At 31.9% G+C, this 14,376-nt stretch overlaps 1 pseudogene; it reads left to right on the forward strand.

The window, feature by feature from the left end:
- Positions 1-3,299: 3,299 nt before the first annotated feature.
- On the forward strand, positions 3,300-3,632 carry LOC141520034 (large ribosomal subunit protein eL33 pseudogene; annotated as a pseudogene).
- The last annotated feature ends 10,744 nt before the right edge of the window (positions 3,633-14,376 follow it).

Here is a 14,376-nt window from a genome sequence, read left to right on the forward strand (position 1 = left end):
TTAAAAAAAAGATGGAGTTAATGGGGGAGAATGGAATATACTGAGAGAAAGGGAAAGGAAAGGTAGAATGGAGTAATTTTACATAAAAGAGGCAAGAAAAACCTTTTGCAGTGGGGTAGAAGAGGGGAAAGGTGAGAGGGGAGTGAATGAGTCTTACTCTCACCAGAATTGGAAGGAAAGAATCCATATGTAAAGGTATTGAGAACATGGGAAGAAAAGAATCTATATATATATAATATATATATATATATATATATATACATATATGTATATATATATATATATATCTATATATATATATACATATACATATAAAGGTATATTTATAGCAGCTCTCTTCTAGTGGTGGGGACCTGGAGATTGAAGGAATTCCTAGTGGTTGGGGAATGACTGAACAAAGTGTGGTATGTGATTGAGATGAAATGTTGTTCCATTATGGGAAATAATGTACCAGATACTCTTAGTTAAAAAAAAACCCAAAACTTATAAGAGCAAGTGCAATGGGAAATATACCTTATACAAAGGAACAGCAATATTGCAAGATGATCAGCTGTGAATAATCTTCCTTTTCTCAGCAATACTGTGATCCCAGGGAACTCTGAAGGATTTATGATAAAGAATGTTATCCATGCCAAAGACAGAACTGATGGTGTCAGAATACAGACTTAAGCATGCTTTTTTTCACTTCATTTTTCTTGAAGTTTTTCTCTTTTTTGTGTATGTGTGTGGGGGGGTGGCTTATGTTTATTTCTTCCCCCAAGGCAGTGACTTGCCCAAGGTCACACAACCAGACAATTATTAGGTGTCTGAGGACAGATTTGAACTCAGTTCCTCCTGACTCCAGGGCCAGTGCTCCACCCACTGTGCCACTTAGATGCCCCCAGTTTATGTTTACTTTTACAACATGATTATTACAGTAATGTTTTTCATGGCTACACATTTTTAACCTACATCAAGTAATTTGCTTTCTCAATTATGGGGAATGGGGTGAGAGGAAGGGAGAGAATTTGGAACTTAAGCTTTTGGAAGTAAAAGTTGAAACTATTTTTTTTTTGCATGTAGCAGAGGAAAGTTTTTGAAAAGAAAAAGAAAAAATGAAATCCAGCTAACCTTGTTTATAAACTTTAGGGGCAAAAAAAAATCACTATTTTCCTATAGATACCCTATTTTTTTAAAGTTATTATGGGAATAAGGAAAGATTAGTTAAGGATAATTAAATAAAATATCCTTGACCAATATCAAAGAGAAGAAGAAAAAAAGAAAAACAAGTGAATTAATATATCTGGAATTATGATGGTTTATTAAGGTAATTCAAAAAGGTGAAAGTCTGGAGTAGGAAGTGAAAGAAGGGAGTCCCCTGAGGTTGGGATAGGGAATATTAAACTTTTCAAGGAAAGTTTAAAATAAAAGAAGGTTATGTTATTAAAAGTTGAATCCAGGAAAATGAATCTATCCCAAGGAGAAAAGGTTGTGACTGCCTGTAAGAACAGAGACTAAAACTAGTTTGTTTAAAGAGAAATAAGGAACTTCTAGAGTCACTTTAAAAATGATAGGAGAAAAAAAAAACCCAATATGTGTGATCTGAGCTTGGCAGGGAAGAAAGAAAGGGACATGACTATAAGAGAGGATGCTTGAACTGGATTCCTTTTCAAGGTAAACCAAAAAAACTGCCCAAAAGAAGATATTTAAAAATTTTTTAAAATAAAATTGAAAACAAAAATAAATTATTTAAAAATAACTTTTAAAAAATAGCAATTAATAAAATATTCATTTGACTTTTTTTGAGAGAAAAAACAAATAGCCAAAACTGAAAATGAGAAGAGAAAAAATCCAATAAATAGAGAAGTAAAGTAAATGTTCAAATACTACCATGCCCAGACATGCCAGTGAAATGCCAATTACCTAAAATGAATGATTAAGAAAGCAAATACTTAAATTGGTAAATGAGTAGGAAGGTGATCTAAACATCAAAATATCATAAAGAGAATTATAGGGAGCCATGGATAAACTTCTAAAAGGGGAAAAATGCAAATCACTAATAAAAATAAATGTATTTATTGATTCCTCCTTTTGATAAGCATTTATTGAGAACCTTTTGCTAGGCAAATTATTGGAGTTACAAAACCAGAAATAGAAATTCTATGAACTTAGACAGTTTATATTTTATTTTCTAGAAATAAGATGTATACAGATAAGTTAAATTATATATTAATATATAATTTATATATATAATTTATATATATATATAATTTATATATATTAATATATATATTGGCCCTGGAGTCAGGAGGAACTGAGTTCAAATCTGTCCTCAGACACCTAATAATTGTCTGGTTGTGTGACCTTGGGCAAGTCACTGCCTTGGGGGAAGAAATAAACATAAGCCACACACACACACACATACACAAATATATAATATATATATAAATTATATATTATTTTTACATTATATATGTTTACATATATATACCAATTTTATATATATATATATATATATATATATATAACATGTGTGTGTGTGTGTGTGTGTGTGTGAGAGAGAGAGAGAGTGTGTGTGTGTATGTGTGTGTGTGTGTATGTGTGTGTGTGTATACAAATTGAATTTGGGAAGTGAAGAAATTCAAAAACATCTTCAAATAAGCATTAATCCTTGAACTGAGTCTTGAATCAGGATAGAGATTCTAAGACATGGAAAAGATGGATTCAATCCAAAATTAATGGAAACTATAATCCCTAAGCACAGCATGTCACATTATCAATTGAAAGCCTGAAATAGATGAAACTTAGAAGTTACCTACCAACTCACAAATTTTATTGGTCTTAAAAAAGGGGAAAAAAGATTAGTTAAATCTCTTTTATGGGATGATTAAAATTCATATACTTAGAGGAGGGAGGGATTGATTAATCAAAGAAAGAGCACTATAGACCAATGGTACTAATTGATTTGATATAAAACTATTAAATTTTAACAGAACATGGACTTAAAAATGTATAGATATAGATGATGATGATATAGATGATGATGATATAGATGATGATGATGATATAGATATAGATATAGATATAGGTATAGATATAGGTATAGGTATAGATATAGGTATAGGTATAGGTATAGGTATAGGTATAGGTATAGGTATAGGTATAGGTATAGGTATAAGTATAGATATAGATATATACCTAAGCATATTCATTATTATAAAATTTTATTGCTGCCAATTAAAAAATTAATCTTAGACTTCTTCTTTCCTCCATCTTAGAGCCAGAAAGACTGCTGGAAACAGGACTTCTAGAACAGCAAAATGTCTGGAAGGCTGTGGTCCCAGGCCATTTTTGCTGGCTACAAGAAAGGGCTACAAAACCAGAAAGAACACACAGCTTTTCTGAAAATTGAAGGAGTCTATGCCCGGGATAAAACTGAATTCTGTTTGGGCAAGAGATGTGCTTATTTATACAAAGCCAAAAACAACACAGTGACTCCTAGTGGGAAACCCAACAGAACAAGAGTTATCTGGGGGAAAGTTACTTGAGCTCATGGAAATAGTGGAATGGTTCAAGCCAAATTCAGAAGTAATCTTCCTGCTAAGGCCATTGGACACAGGATCCGAGTGATGCTCTATCCCTCAAGGATCTAGAATGTGAAAATTGATTAAATAAAATTATACATTTTTTACAAATGTAAAAAAAATTAATCATAACAAATTTTTAAAAAACCATTTGAGCCTATCAATTAACATAGTCATAAATCCTTCAAAAATATTGTAGATATTTCTAAATAACCAAGAATTACCATTATTTCAAATATAGAAATAGTGCAGTTGAAGTTTTCCCAACAGGAACAATGGTGAGCAAAGGATAAATATTGCTTCTTTTATTTATTGCTATATAGTTAGAAATGCTAACTAAGGACTCTAAAATAAAAAGAAATTAAGGAGGTAAACGTAGAAGAGTAACTAGTATATATTTATATATTATATATATATAGTGAATTATGTAATGGTTTAATGTGAAAATCCTGAAAAAGCAACAAAAATAGATAAAAGAATCAGTTCAATAAAGTAACAGAACACAAAATAAATTATAAAAAAATATGCCAAGATGGCAATATGAAGCTAACATGTTCCTGGAGCTTTTCCTGACACAACTTTAAATGAATTCCACACACACAGAACTTAAAGCTACAGATCCCACCAAAAAGATATTGTGAAGGATCTTCAGTAAAGATCTATCTTTTGGGGAGTAAAGGGGAAATATAGCCCAGCATAGACAGGAGAATGGGAAAGCCGGGGAGAGGTTCTTAGCCATAGTATAACTCAGGTCCCAGCTAAGCTTGATAGCAGGCCAGTAGGGAGGGTTCAAAGCCCAGAGAAAGTCTGAACCCTTGTGAAGACTAGGGCAACAGACATGACTGAGTTGAGAACAAACCATTGCATAGGCAATGTCTAGGCTGCATAGACAACACCTTGGCAAGGGATAATTCAGAGATCAGTTCCCAGTCCCAACACAAAAATGCTTGGTATTATACTCTCTGTACCCCAGGAGCAGAGCTCAGCTAAACCACAATCAGAATTACACAGGATTTATCAGCTTCAACATTAAAGGATGAGAGGGCATGGAATATGATATTCTGGAGAGCAAAGGAGCTTGGATTAGAACGAAGAATTAACATATTCTTTCAGGGAAAAAGATGGATTCTCAATGACATAAAGGACTTCCAAAATTTTCTGATTGGCAACGATGAAGCAAAACTTTCACTCTTTGCAGACGACTTGAGAAATACTTAGAGAAACCTAGAAAATCAACTAAAAAGCTACTTGAAACAAAGTCGCAGGGATACAAAATAAAGGTAGATAAATCATCAACATTTCTATATATAAGAACAATAAAACCCAAGGGCAAAAGATAGAAAGATAAATTACATTTAAAGTAACTGCAGACAACATAAAATACAGGACAAGACAAACCCAGAAACTATATGAACACAATTACAAAATACTTTTCACACAAATATAGTCAGATCTAACATTGGAAAAATATTAATTGCTATTGGTTAGACTGAGGTAATATAATAAAAATGACAATTCTATTCAAAGTAAATTACATTTTCAGTGACATGTCAATCAAACTACCAAAAAACTATTTTACAGAGCTAGAAAATATCATAAAAATAATTCATCTAGGGGCAGCTAGGTGGCACAGCGGATAAAGCACAGGCCTTGGCGTCAGGAGTACCTGGGTTCAAATCCAGTCTCAGACACTTAATAATTACCTAGCTGTGTGGCCTTGGGCAAGCCACTTAACCCCATTTGCCTTGCAAAAAAAAAACTAAAAAAAAATTCATCTGGAGTAACAAAAGGCCAAGAATATCAAGGGAATTGACAAAAAAATGCAATGGACAGTGACCTAGCTGCATCAGATCTAAAACTGTACGATAATGTGACAGTTATCAAAACTGCCAGGAACTGGTTAAGAAATAGAATAATGGACCAGTGGATTAGAGTAGATACAAAAAGAAACAGCAAATGAGCATAGTTATCTACTGTTTGACAAACTCTAAAACATTAGCTTCTAGGATAAGAGCTCACAAAATTTGATTAAAAAAAACTGCTGGGGAAAACTAGAATACAGAATGGCAAAACTAGACATAGACCCACATCTCACACTCTATACCAAAATAAGGTTGATATGGATATAGGATTTATAAATAAAAGATCATAACATAGACCAATTAAGAGATTAAGAAATATTCTGTCAGCTCTATGGAGAGGGGAGAAATTTATGACCCAACAAGAAATAAAGAACAATATAAATTGCAAAATAGATGATTTTAACTATATGAAATTAAAAAGGTTTTGCACTAATAAAAACAATCTAGCTAAGATTAGAAGGAAAATAGAAAGCTAGAAAACAATTTTCACAGCTAGTATTTCTGATAAAGGACTCATTTCTAAAATATATAGAGAACTGAATCAAATTTATAAGATTATAAATCAATCCCTATTTGATAAATGGTTAAATGATATGAACAGGAAGCTTTCAGATGAAAAAATATATAGTCATATGAAAACATTATCCAAAGCATTATTAATTTGAGAAATAAAAATTAAAACAACTCAAGGTACTAGCTCATATCTTTCAGACTGGCTAAAATGACAAAAAAGAAAAAATGATCAATGTTGAAGAGAATGTGGGAAAATTGGTATATTAATCCATTACTGTTGGAGTTGCAAACTGATCCAGCCATTCTGGAGAGTAATCTGGAGCTATGCCCAAAGAACAATAAAAATGATCATACCATTTGACCCAGCAACAATCCTAAAAAATAGGAAAAGTCTCACATGTTTGAAAATATTTATAGCAGCTTCTTTGTAATGGCAAAGAATAGAAAATTGAAAGAATGCCCACCAATTGGGAAATGACTGAAAAGTTATATATACCTTCTTCTCTGCAGTAGATGGCACCTATCCCAAAACTGACCATGTACCAGGGCAGAAAAAATTTTACATAAAGACTGAAATAATAAATGCATACTTATCAGAACATGATGCAATATAAATTACATGTCATAAAGGACATGGAAAGACAATCACAAATTAATTGAAAGTTAAATAACTTAATTTTAAAGAATGAATGTAACAAACAACAAATGAGAGAAAGAATCAATCATTTCATCCAAGAAAATGATAACAATGAGACATCATACCAAAAGAGTTTTTTTTTAATTTGTAGGTCAATGGTGTTAAGTGACTTGCCCAAGGTCACACAGCAAAGTAATTATTAAGTGTCTGAGGCCAGGTTTAAACTCAGGTCCTCCTGTTTCCATGGCCAGTGCTCTCTCCATTGCATCACCTAGTTGCCCCCAAAGCAGTTTTTAGGAGAAATTTACATGCTTATATGAAAAAATTAGAGAAAAAGATGAATGAATTGATTGTGCAACTCAAAAAGATAGAAAAGCAACAAATTAAAGATCTCCAATTAAATACCAAATTAGAAACTCTGAAAATCAAGGGAGAGATAAGTAAAATTGAAAGCAAGAAAACCATTGACCTAACAATAAAACTAAGAGTTGGTTTAATGAAACAAACCAATAAAGTATCCTTTGGTTAATATGATTTTAAAAAAAGAAAGTAGGACACCAAATTACTAGTATGAAAAATGAAAAAAAAAAGGTGAACTAACCACCAATGAGGAAGAAATTTAAAAAATAATTTGAAGCTATTTTGCCAAACTCTTTGCCAATAAATTTGATAACTTGAGTGAAATGCATGAATATTTACAAAAATGCTAACTTCCCAGATTAACAGAAGAGGAAATAAAATACTTAAATAACGATGAAGCAAAGCCTTCACTCCTTGCAGGTGATAAGATGATATACAGTAAGAATCCCAGAAAAAGAAATCAAAGAAACTATCAATAAACTCCCTAAGAAAAAGTCTTCAGGTTCAGATGGATTTACAAATGAATTCTATCCAATATTTAAGGAACAATTAATTCCAATTCTACATAAAGTATTTTTAAAAATAGGAGGAGAAGAAGGAGTTCTGTCAAATTTCTTTTTATTTTTAGGGGATTTTTCTACAAGGCAAATGGGGTTAAGTGACTTTCCCAAGGCCAAACAGCTAGGTAATTATTGACTGTCTGAGACTGGATTTGAACCCAAGTACTCCTGACTTGAGGACCAGTGCTTTTCCACTGTGCCACCTAGCCACCCCTTGTCAAATTCCTTTTATGAAACCAATATGGTGCTGACACCTAAGCCAGAAAGAACCAAAACATACAAAATTATAGACCAATCTCCTTAATGAACTTTGATACAAAAATCTTAAATAAAATTTTAGCAGAGAGATTACAACAAGTTATAATTAGGATAATATACTATGATCAGTAAGGATTTATACCAGGTAAGCAGGCATGTTTCAATATTAGGAAAAAATTCAACATAATTGAAAATATCAATAAAAAAACCACAGACATCATTTGGCTCTCTCACTAGATAATGAAAAAGCCTTTGACAAAATACAGCATCCATTCCTATTAATAACTATACTAGTATATGGATAAATGGAGTTTTCCTTAAAATAATAAATAATATCTATCTAAAACCATTAACAAATATAATATGTAACAGTGATAAACTAGCAGTATTTCCAACAATATCAGAGGGGAAAACAAGGATGCCCATTATCACTATTATTATTCAATATGGTTATTAGAAATGTTTTCTTTAGTGATAGAAGAAAAAGAAATTGACAGAATCAGAATTGGCAACGATGAAGCAAAGCCTTCACTCCTTGCAGGTGATAAGATGATATACAGTAAGAATCCCAGACAATCATCTAAAAAACTATTTGGAACAATTAACAAATTCAGCAAAGTAGTAATAAAATAAACTCACAAAAATCATCAGCATTTTTCCATATGAACAACATATTTACATATTAGTTATTTTTGGTATGAGGAATTAGGATTAAGGGAAAGAGATACATAAGAGATAATTTTTATAAAGTGCTCATCAGATTCTGAAGAGTTGTTTTCTCTGTGTGTGTGTGTGTGTGTGTGTGTGTGTGTGTGTGTGTGTGTGTGTGTTTTGTTTTTCTTCCTCTGAAGGGGGGGATAACATAGTCCATAGCTAGTCAGATACAGTTGTCTTAGTTCTCTGAACTGCTGGGTTTTTTTTTGTATTTTGTTTTGTTTTATTTTTCTTCACCTGGATTGGGATAACATAATCCATAACTGGTCTAATACAATTGTCCTAGCTCTCTGGACTGCTGAGAGTTGCTGCTTCCATCAAGGTTGTTCATCTCATGATGTTGTAATTGATGTGTATATTGTTCTCTTGGCTCTACTCCTTTCACTCAGCATTAGACCCCATAAGTCATTCCAAGCTTCTCTAGAGTCCAACCATTTATGCTTTCTTATAGAGCAATAGTATTCCATAGTACTCATGTACCATAACTTGTTTAGCCATTCCCCAATTGATGCGCATCCCTTTAATTTATAATTCTTTGCCACTACAAAAAGGGCTGCTATGAATATTTTGGAACATGTGGGACTTTTTCCTTTCTTATAATTTCTTCTGGATATAGACCCAGAATTAGAATTGCTGGGTTAAAGAGTATGAACAATTTTATTACTTTTTGAGCATAGTTCCATGTTGCTCTTTGGAAAGGTTGGACCCATTCCCCAATCCACCAGCAATGCACTAATGTACCAATCCTCCCACAACCTCTCCAACATTGATCTTTTTCCCTTTTTCTCATCTTGGCCAATCTGATACGTGTGAGATGATACTTCATTGCTGTTTTAATTTACATCTCTCTAATCAATAATGATTTGGAGTATTTTTTCATATAGTTATATATAGCTTTAATTTCTTCATTTGTAAACTGTCTTTTCGTATCCTTTGACCATTTATTAATTGAGGAATGAGTTGTGACCTTATGAATTTGTTGCAATTTTCTATATATTTTAGAATTTAGACGTTTATCAGAAATTCTAGTTGTGAATATTGTTTATCTTTCTGCTTTTCTTCTAATTTTGGCAACACTGATTTTATTAATGAAAAAACTTTTTAATTTAATATAGTCAAAATCATTTATTTTGTAGTTTATAATATTCTCTAATTCTTGTTTGGTCATAAATTTATCCCCTTTCCATAGATCTGATAGAGTATTTCTTGGTCTATTATTTTATTTATGGTGTCACTCTTTATGTCTAAATCCTGTACCCTTTTTGACCCTATTGGGTGTGAGATGTGGACCTATGCCTAGTTTTTGCCATACTATATTCCAGTTTTCCCAAAAATTTTTGTCAGAAGCTGATGTCTTTGAGTTTGTCAAATAGTAGATTGCTGTAGTCATTTACTGCAGTTTCCTTTTGAACCTATTTCTAATCCACTGATCCATTACTCTATTTCTTAACCAGCGGCAGGCAGTTTTGATGGCTGCTGCTTTATAGTACAGTTTTAGAACTGGTAGAGCCAGGCCACCTTCCTTCACATTTTTTCATCAGTTCCCTTGTTATTCTTGCCAATTTGTTGCTCCAGATGAGTTTTGTTGCTATTTTTTAATAGCTCAGTAAAGTAGTTATTTGGTAGTTTGATTGGTATGGCACTGAATTTAATTTGGGTAGAACTGTCATTTTTGACAGTTTTTATAATTTGACATTTTTTTATAATTATTTAGATCTGACTTTATTTGGGTGAGAAGTGTTTTATAATTGTATTCATAGAGTTTCTAGGTTTGTCTTGGGAGGTAGATTCCCAAGTATTTAATGTTGGTGATAGTTATTTTAAATGGATTTTTTTTTTATCTCTTGCTCTTGGGCTTTGTTGTTCATATATAGAAATGTTGATGATTTATGTGGGTTTATTTTATATCCTGCTACTTCGCTGAATTTGTTCATTGTTTCAAGGAGCTTTTTAGATGATTTGCTCAGATTCTCTAATTATACCATCATATATGTAAAGAGTAAATGTTTTGCTTCCTCATTGCCAATGTGATTCCTTCAATTTCTTTTTCTTTTCTTATTGCTATAGCTAGCATTTCTAATACTATATTGAATAGTAATAGTGATAATGGGCATCCTTGTTTCACCCCTGATTTTATTGGAAATGCTCTGTTTATTCCCATTACATATAATATTTGTTGATGGTTTTAGATTGATACTATTTATCATTTTAGGGAAAACTCCATTTATTCCTAACTTTCTAATGTTTTTAATAGGAATGATGTATTTTATCAAAGGCTTTTCAGCATCTATTGAGATAATCATATGATTTCTGTTGGCCTTACTATTGATATGTTTAATTATGTTGAGTGCTTTCCTACTGTTGAACCATCCCTGTCTGCCTGGTATGAATACTACTTGATGATGTATTAATTACTAGTGTATTATCTTAATAATAAGTATGATGTACTATCTTAATAATAACTTGCTGTAGTCTCATTGCTAAAATTTTATTTAAGATTTTTGCATCAATATTCATTAGGGAGATTGAGCTATAATTTTCTTTGTTTTGATTCTTCCTGGTTTAGGTATTAGCACCATCTTGGTGTCATAAAAGGAGGTAGGCAGAACTCCTTCCTCTCCTATTTTTTTAAATAGTTTATGTAGAATAGGAATTGTTCCTTAAATATTTGGTAGAATACATTTGTAAACCCATCTGGACCTGGACACTTTTTCTTAGGGAGTTTATTGATGGTTTCTTCAATTTCTTTTTTTTCTGATATGGGATTACTTAAGTATTTTATTTCCTCTTCTGTCAATCTTGGAAGTTTGTATTTTTCTATATATTCATCTATTTCACTCAGGTTATCCAATTTATTGGCATACAGTTTGGCAAATTTGCTCTGAATTATCTAATTTCCTCCTCATTGGTGGTTAGTTCACTCTTTTCATTTTTTGGTTCTGGTAATTTGGTTATCTATTTTCTTTTTTTAAAATCAGATTAAGCAATGTTTTGTCTATTTTATTGCCTTTTTCATAAAACTAACTCTTATTTTTATTTATGAAATCAATGATTTTCTTGCTCTCACGTTTATTAATCTCTCCCTTGAGTTTCAAAATTTCTAATTTGATACTTTATTGGGCTCTTTAATTAGTTCTTTTTTAGCTTTATTAGTTGCATGTTCTTCATTTTTGAAGAGTACCACGATATCAGGGAGGTGATGCCATGACAATGCTTGAATTGGATTTGAGTGAGGGAGTGCTATACTAAGTTACCAACCTCACTTTCTCCTCCAGAGCCATCTGGGCCCAGTGGCCAGATATGAATAAGGGTGACTGGAGATGACCCTAAATGCAGGGCAATCAGGGCCAAGTGACTAGCCAAAGCTTACACAGCCAGCAAGTGGCAGGTATCTGAGATTGATTTGAACTCCCATTTTCTTGAATGCAAGGCCAGTGCTCTATCCACTGTGCTACCAAATTGCTTGACAAACTCAAAGATATTAGCTTCTGGGATGAAAAGTCATTATTTAACAAAAATTGTTTGGAAAACTAGAAAATAGTATGGTAAAAACTAGGCATAGATTGATATCTCACACTCTATACCAAAATAAAATCAAAATGAGAATAGGAGTTAGACTCAAAGTATGATACTATGGGCCAAATAACAGATCAAGAAATACTTTATTTGAATTGTTAAATGGTTAAAGAATATGAATAGACAGTTTTCAAATGAAGAAATTAAAGCTATATATATATATATAATTATATAAAAATGCTCCAAATCATTAATGATTAGAGATATGCAAATTAAAGCAACCATGAGATTCCACCTTAACTATCAAGTTGGCTGGGATGACAGAAAGGGAAAATAATCATTTTGGAGAGGATTGGGATATTAATGCATTGATGATGGAGTTGTGAATTGATCCAACCATTTGAAAAGCAATATGGAACTATGCCCAAAGAGTAATAAACTATCACACTCTTTGACCCAGCAATGGATCTCTGTCCAGAAGAAATCATAAAAAATGGGAAAAGTCCCACATGTTCCAAATATTAATAGAAGCTCTTTTTGGAGTGGCAAAAATTTTGTAGTGGAAATAAAGGGAATGCCCATCAGTTGGGGAATGGCTGAACAAGTTATGGTATATGAAATACTATTATTGTATAAAGAAAGCATAAATGGTTGGACTCTAGAGAAGCATGGAATGACTTATGAGACCTGATGCCGAGTGAAAGGAGTAGAGCCAAGAGTACAATGTACACATAAACAACAACATTATGATACACATGATACACAAAGTATGTATACACACATACTTTGGTGGAAATATATTGAGAAATTACAATATTGAATATTAATGCATTTTGCAGCATTTAAACAGTTATTTAACTTTTTCCTATTTTTCTCTAATCTTCAAATGAATGTTGTTAGCAAAAGTAAAAAAAATACTTCAATAACATGTAATTGAAAAAATAAAATATCAAGAAAAAAAGAAAGGAAAAAAGTTGTGAATTCATTCAAATATTCTGCAGAAGAAAATGGAATTATTCAGGAAATTTACTAAGTTATTTATCTGTGTTTAACTAAGGAACTGGATGCAAAATTTAGATTTAGATTTTTCTTTAAGCAAATCTTTTTTTCTTTTTTTTAAAGAAATTTAAGAAAGATCAACAAACTTGGTAAAGCATATTGTAAAAGCGGGAATGACATACTCCTGGCCATGGATGCAGACACTTACAAAAGGACTGATAAGATTGTATTTAATTAGTATCTTATAAAATATAATCAGGGTGATTTCATACTAGAAAACACAAGAGAGGGGGGATATCTTTGTTTGTAATTGTAAGGTCCTTAACAAAGTGCCTGACACATCTAAGTGCTAAATATATATTGATGTTGTTGCTGTTGTTTAGAAAGCTAAATACCAAGAAAAATTCTGTATAGAAAGAAGAATGAAATCTGGTCTATCTTGAAATTCACAGGTTACAAAAATCTAAGAAAGGAGTCAATAATAAAATCCATGACCTACACTGGCTATGCAAAATGTATTCAGTTAAGCCAACAACAAAGATAAATTAAAAGTTCTAAAGTAAGAAGCATAGAAATTTGCTATAATTCATATTACTGAAACATGGTTGACTGAGAAATATAACTAAAATATGGCTCAGTAAGTGAATTAAAAAGAATAAAATAAAGAAGAGGATTATAATAGCTTTATATATTTAGACTATATACTTGTGAGAAAATCCAGTAACAGAGGAGGGAAGGAAGAAATATGGTGGAGAGCAAGCATTTCACTAAAGATTGATGAATACCAAATAAAAATGATATGGTCATGTAGATTATACTAAAAAACTTGCTGACAAAGGAAATAATGTTGGTGAAACATGGGGTACTCTGATAGGGGTATAAAACAATAATGATGAGAGACTTCAATTATTTGGAAAAACTGCTAGGGCTCTCTTCCAAAAATGGAGCCACTAATTATTTCTTAACTTCTTTTGATGGTAATTTTAAAAAAAGGAGGCATTAACAAAGGAAAATTATATTATGGGTCATAGAATTTTAATGTTTGAAGGAATTTTCAATAAAAATTGAGTTAAATCCATGATGTAATAGTTCCTTCTACATCAAAATTAACAAATAGTGATCCATCCTTTATTTGAAGACTTCCAAATAGAGAATAGTCTAAAACTTGATGTAGCAGTCATTTCACTCTTCAATAACTCTGAATGTTAAGAAGTACTTTCCTTATATCAACCTTAAATTTGTCTTTTTGCAATTTCTATCCATTATTCCAATGTCCACTTAGAATAAATCTAATCCCTCTTCCACTGACATTTCTTAAAATACTAGAAGGCAACTATCATGTCCTCCCAAAGTGTCTTGTTCTGAGATAAAGTACACCCAGTTCCTTCCATCTT

This window comes from Macrotis lagotis, chromosome 4 (genome assembly GCF_037893015.1).
Source record: "Macrotis lagotis isolate mMagLag1 chromosome 4, bilby.v1.9.chrom.fasta, whole genome shotgun sequence".
NCBI lineage: Eukaryota > Metazoa > Chordata > Mammalia > Peramelemorphia > Peramelidae > Macrotis > Macrotis lagotis.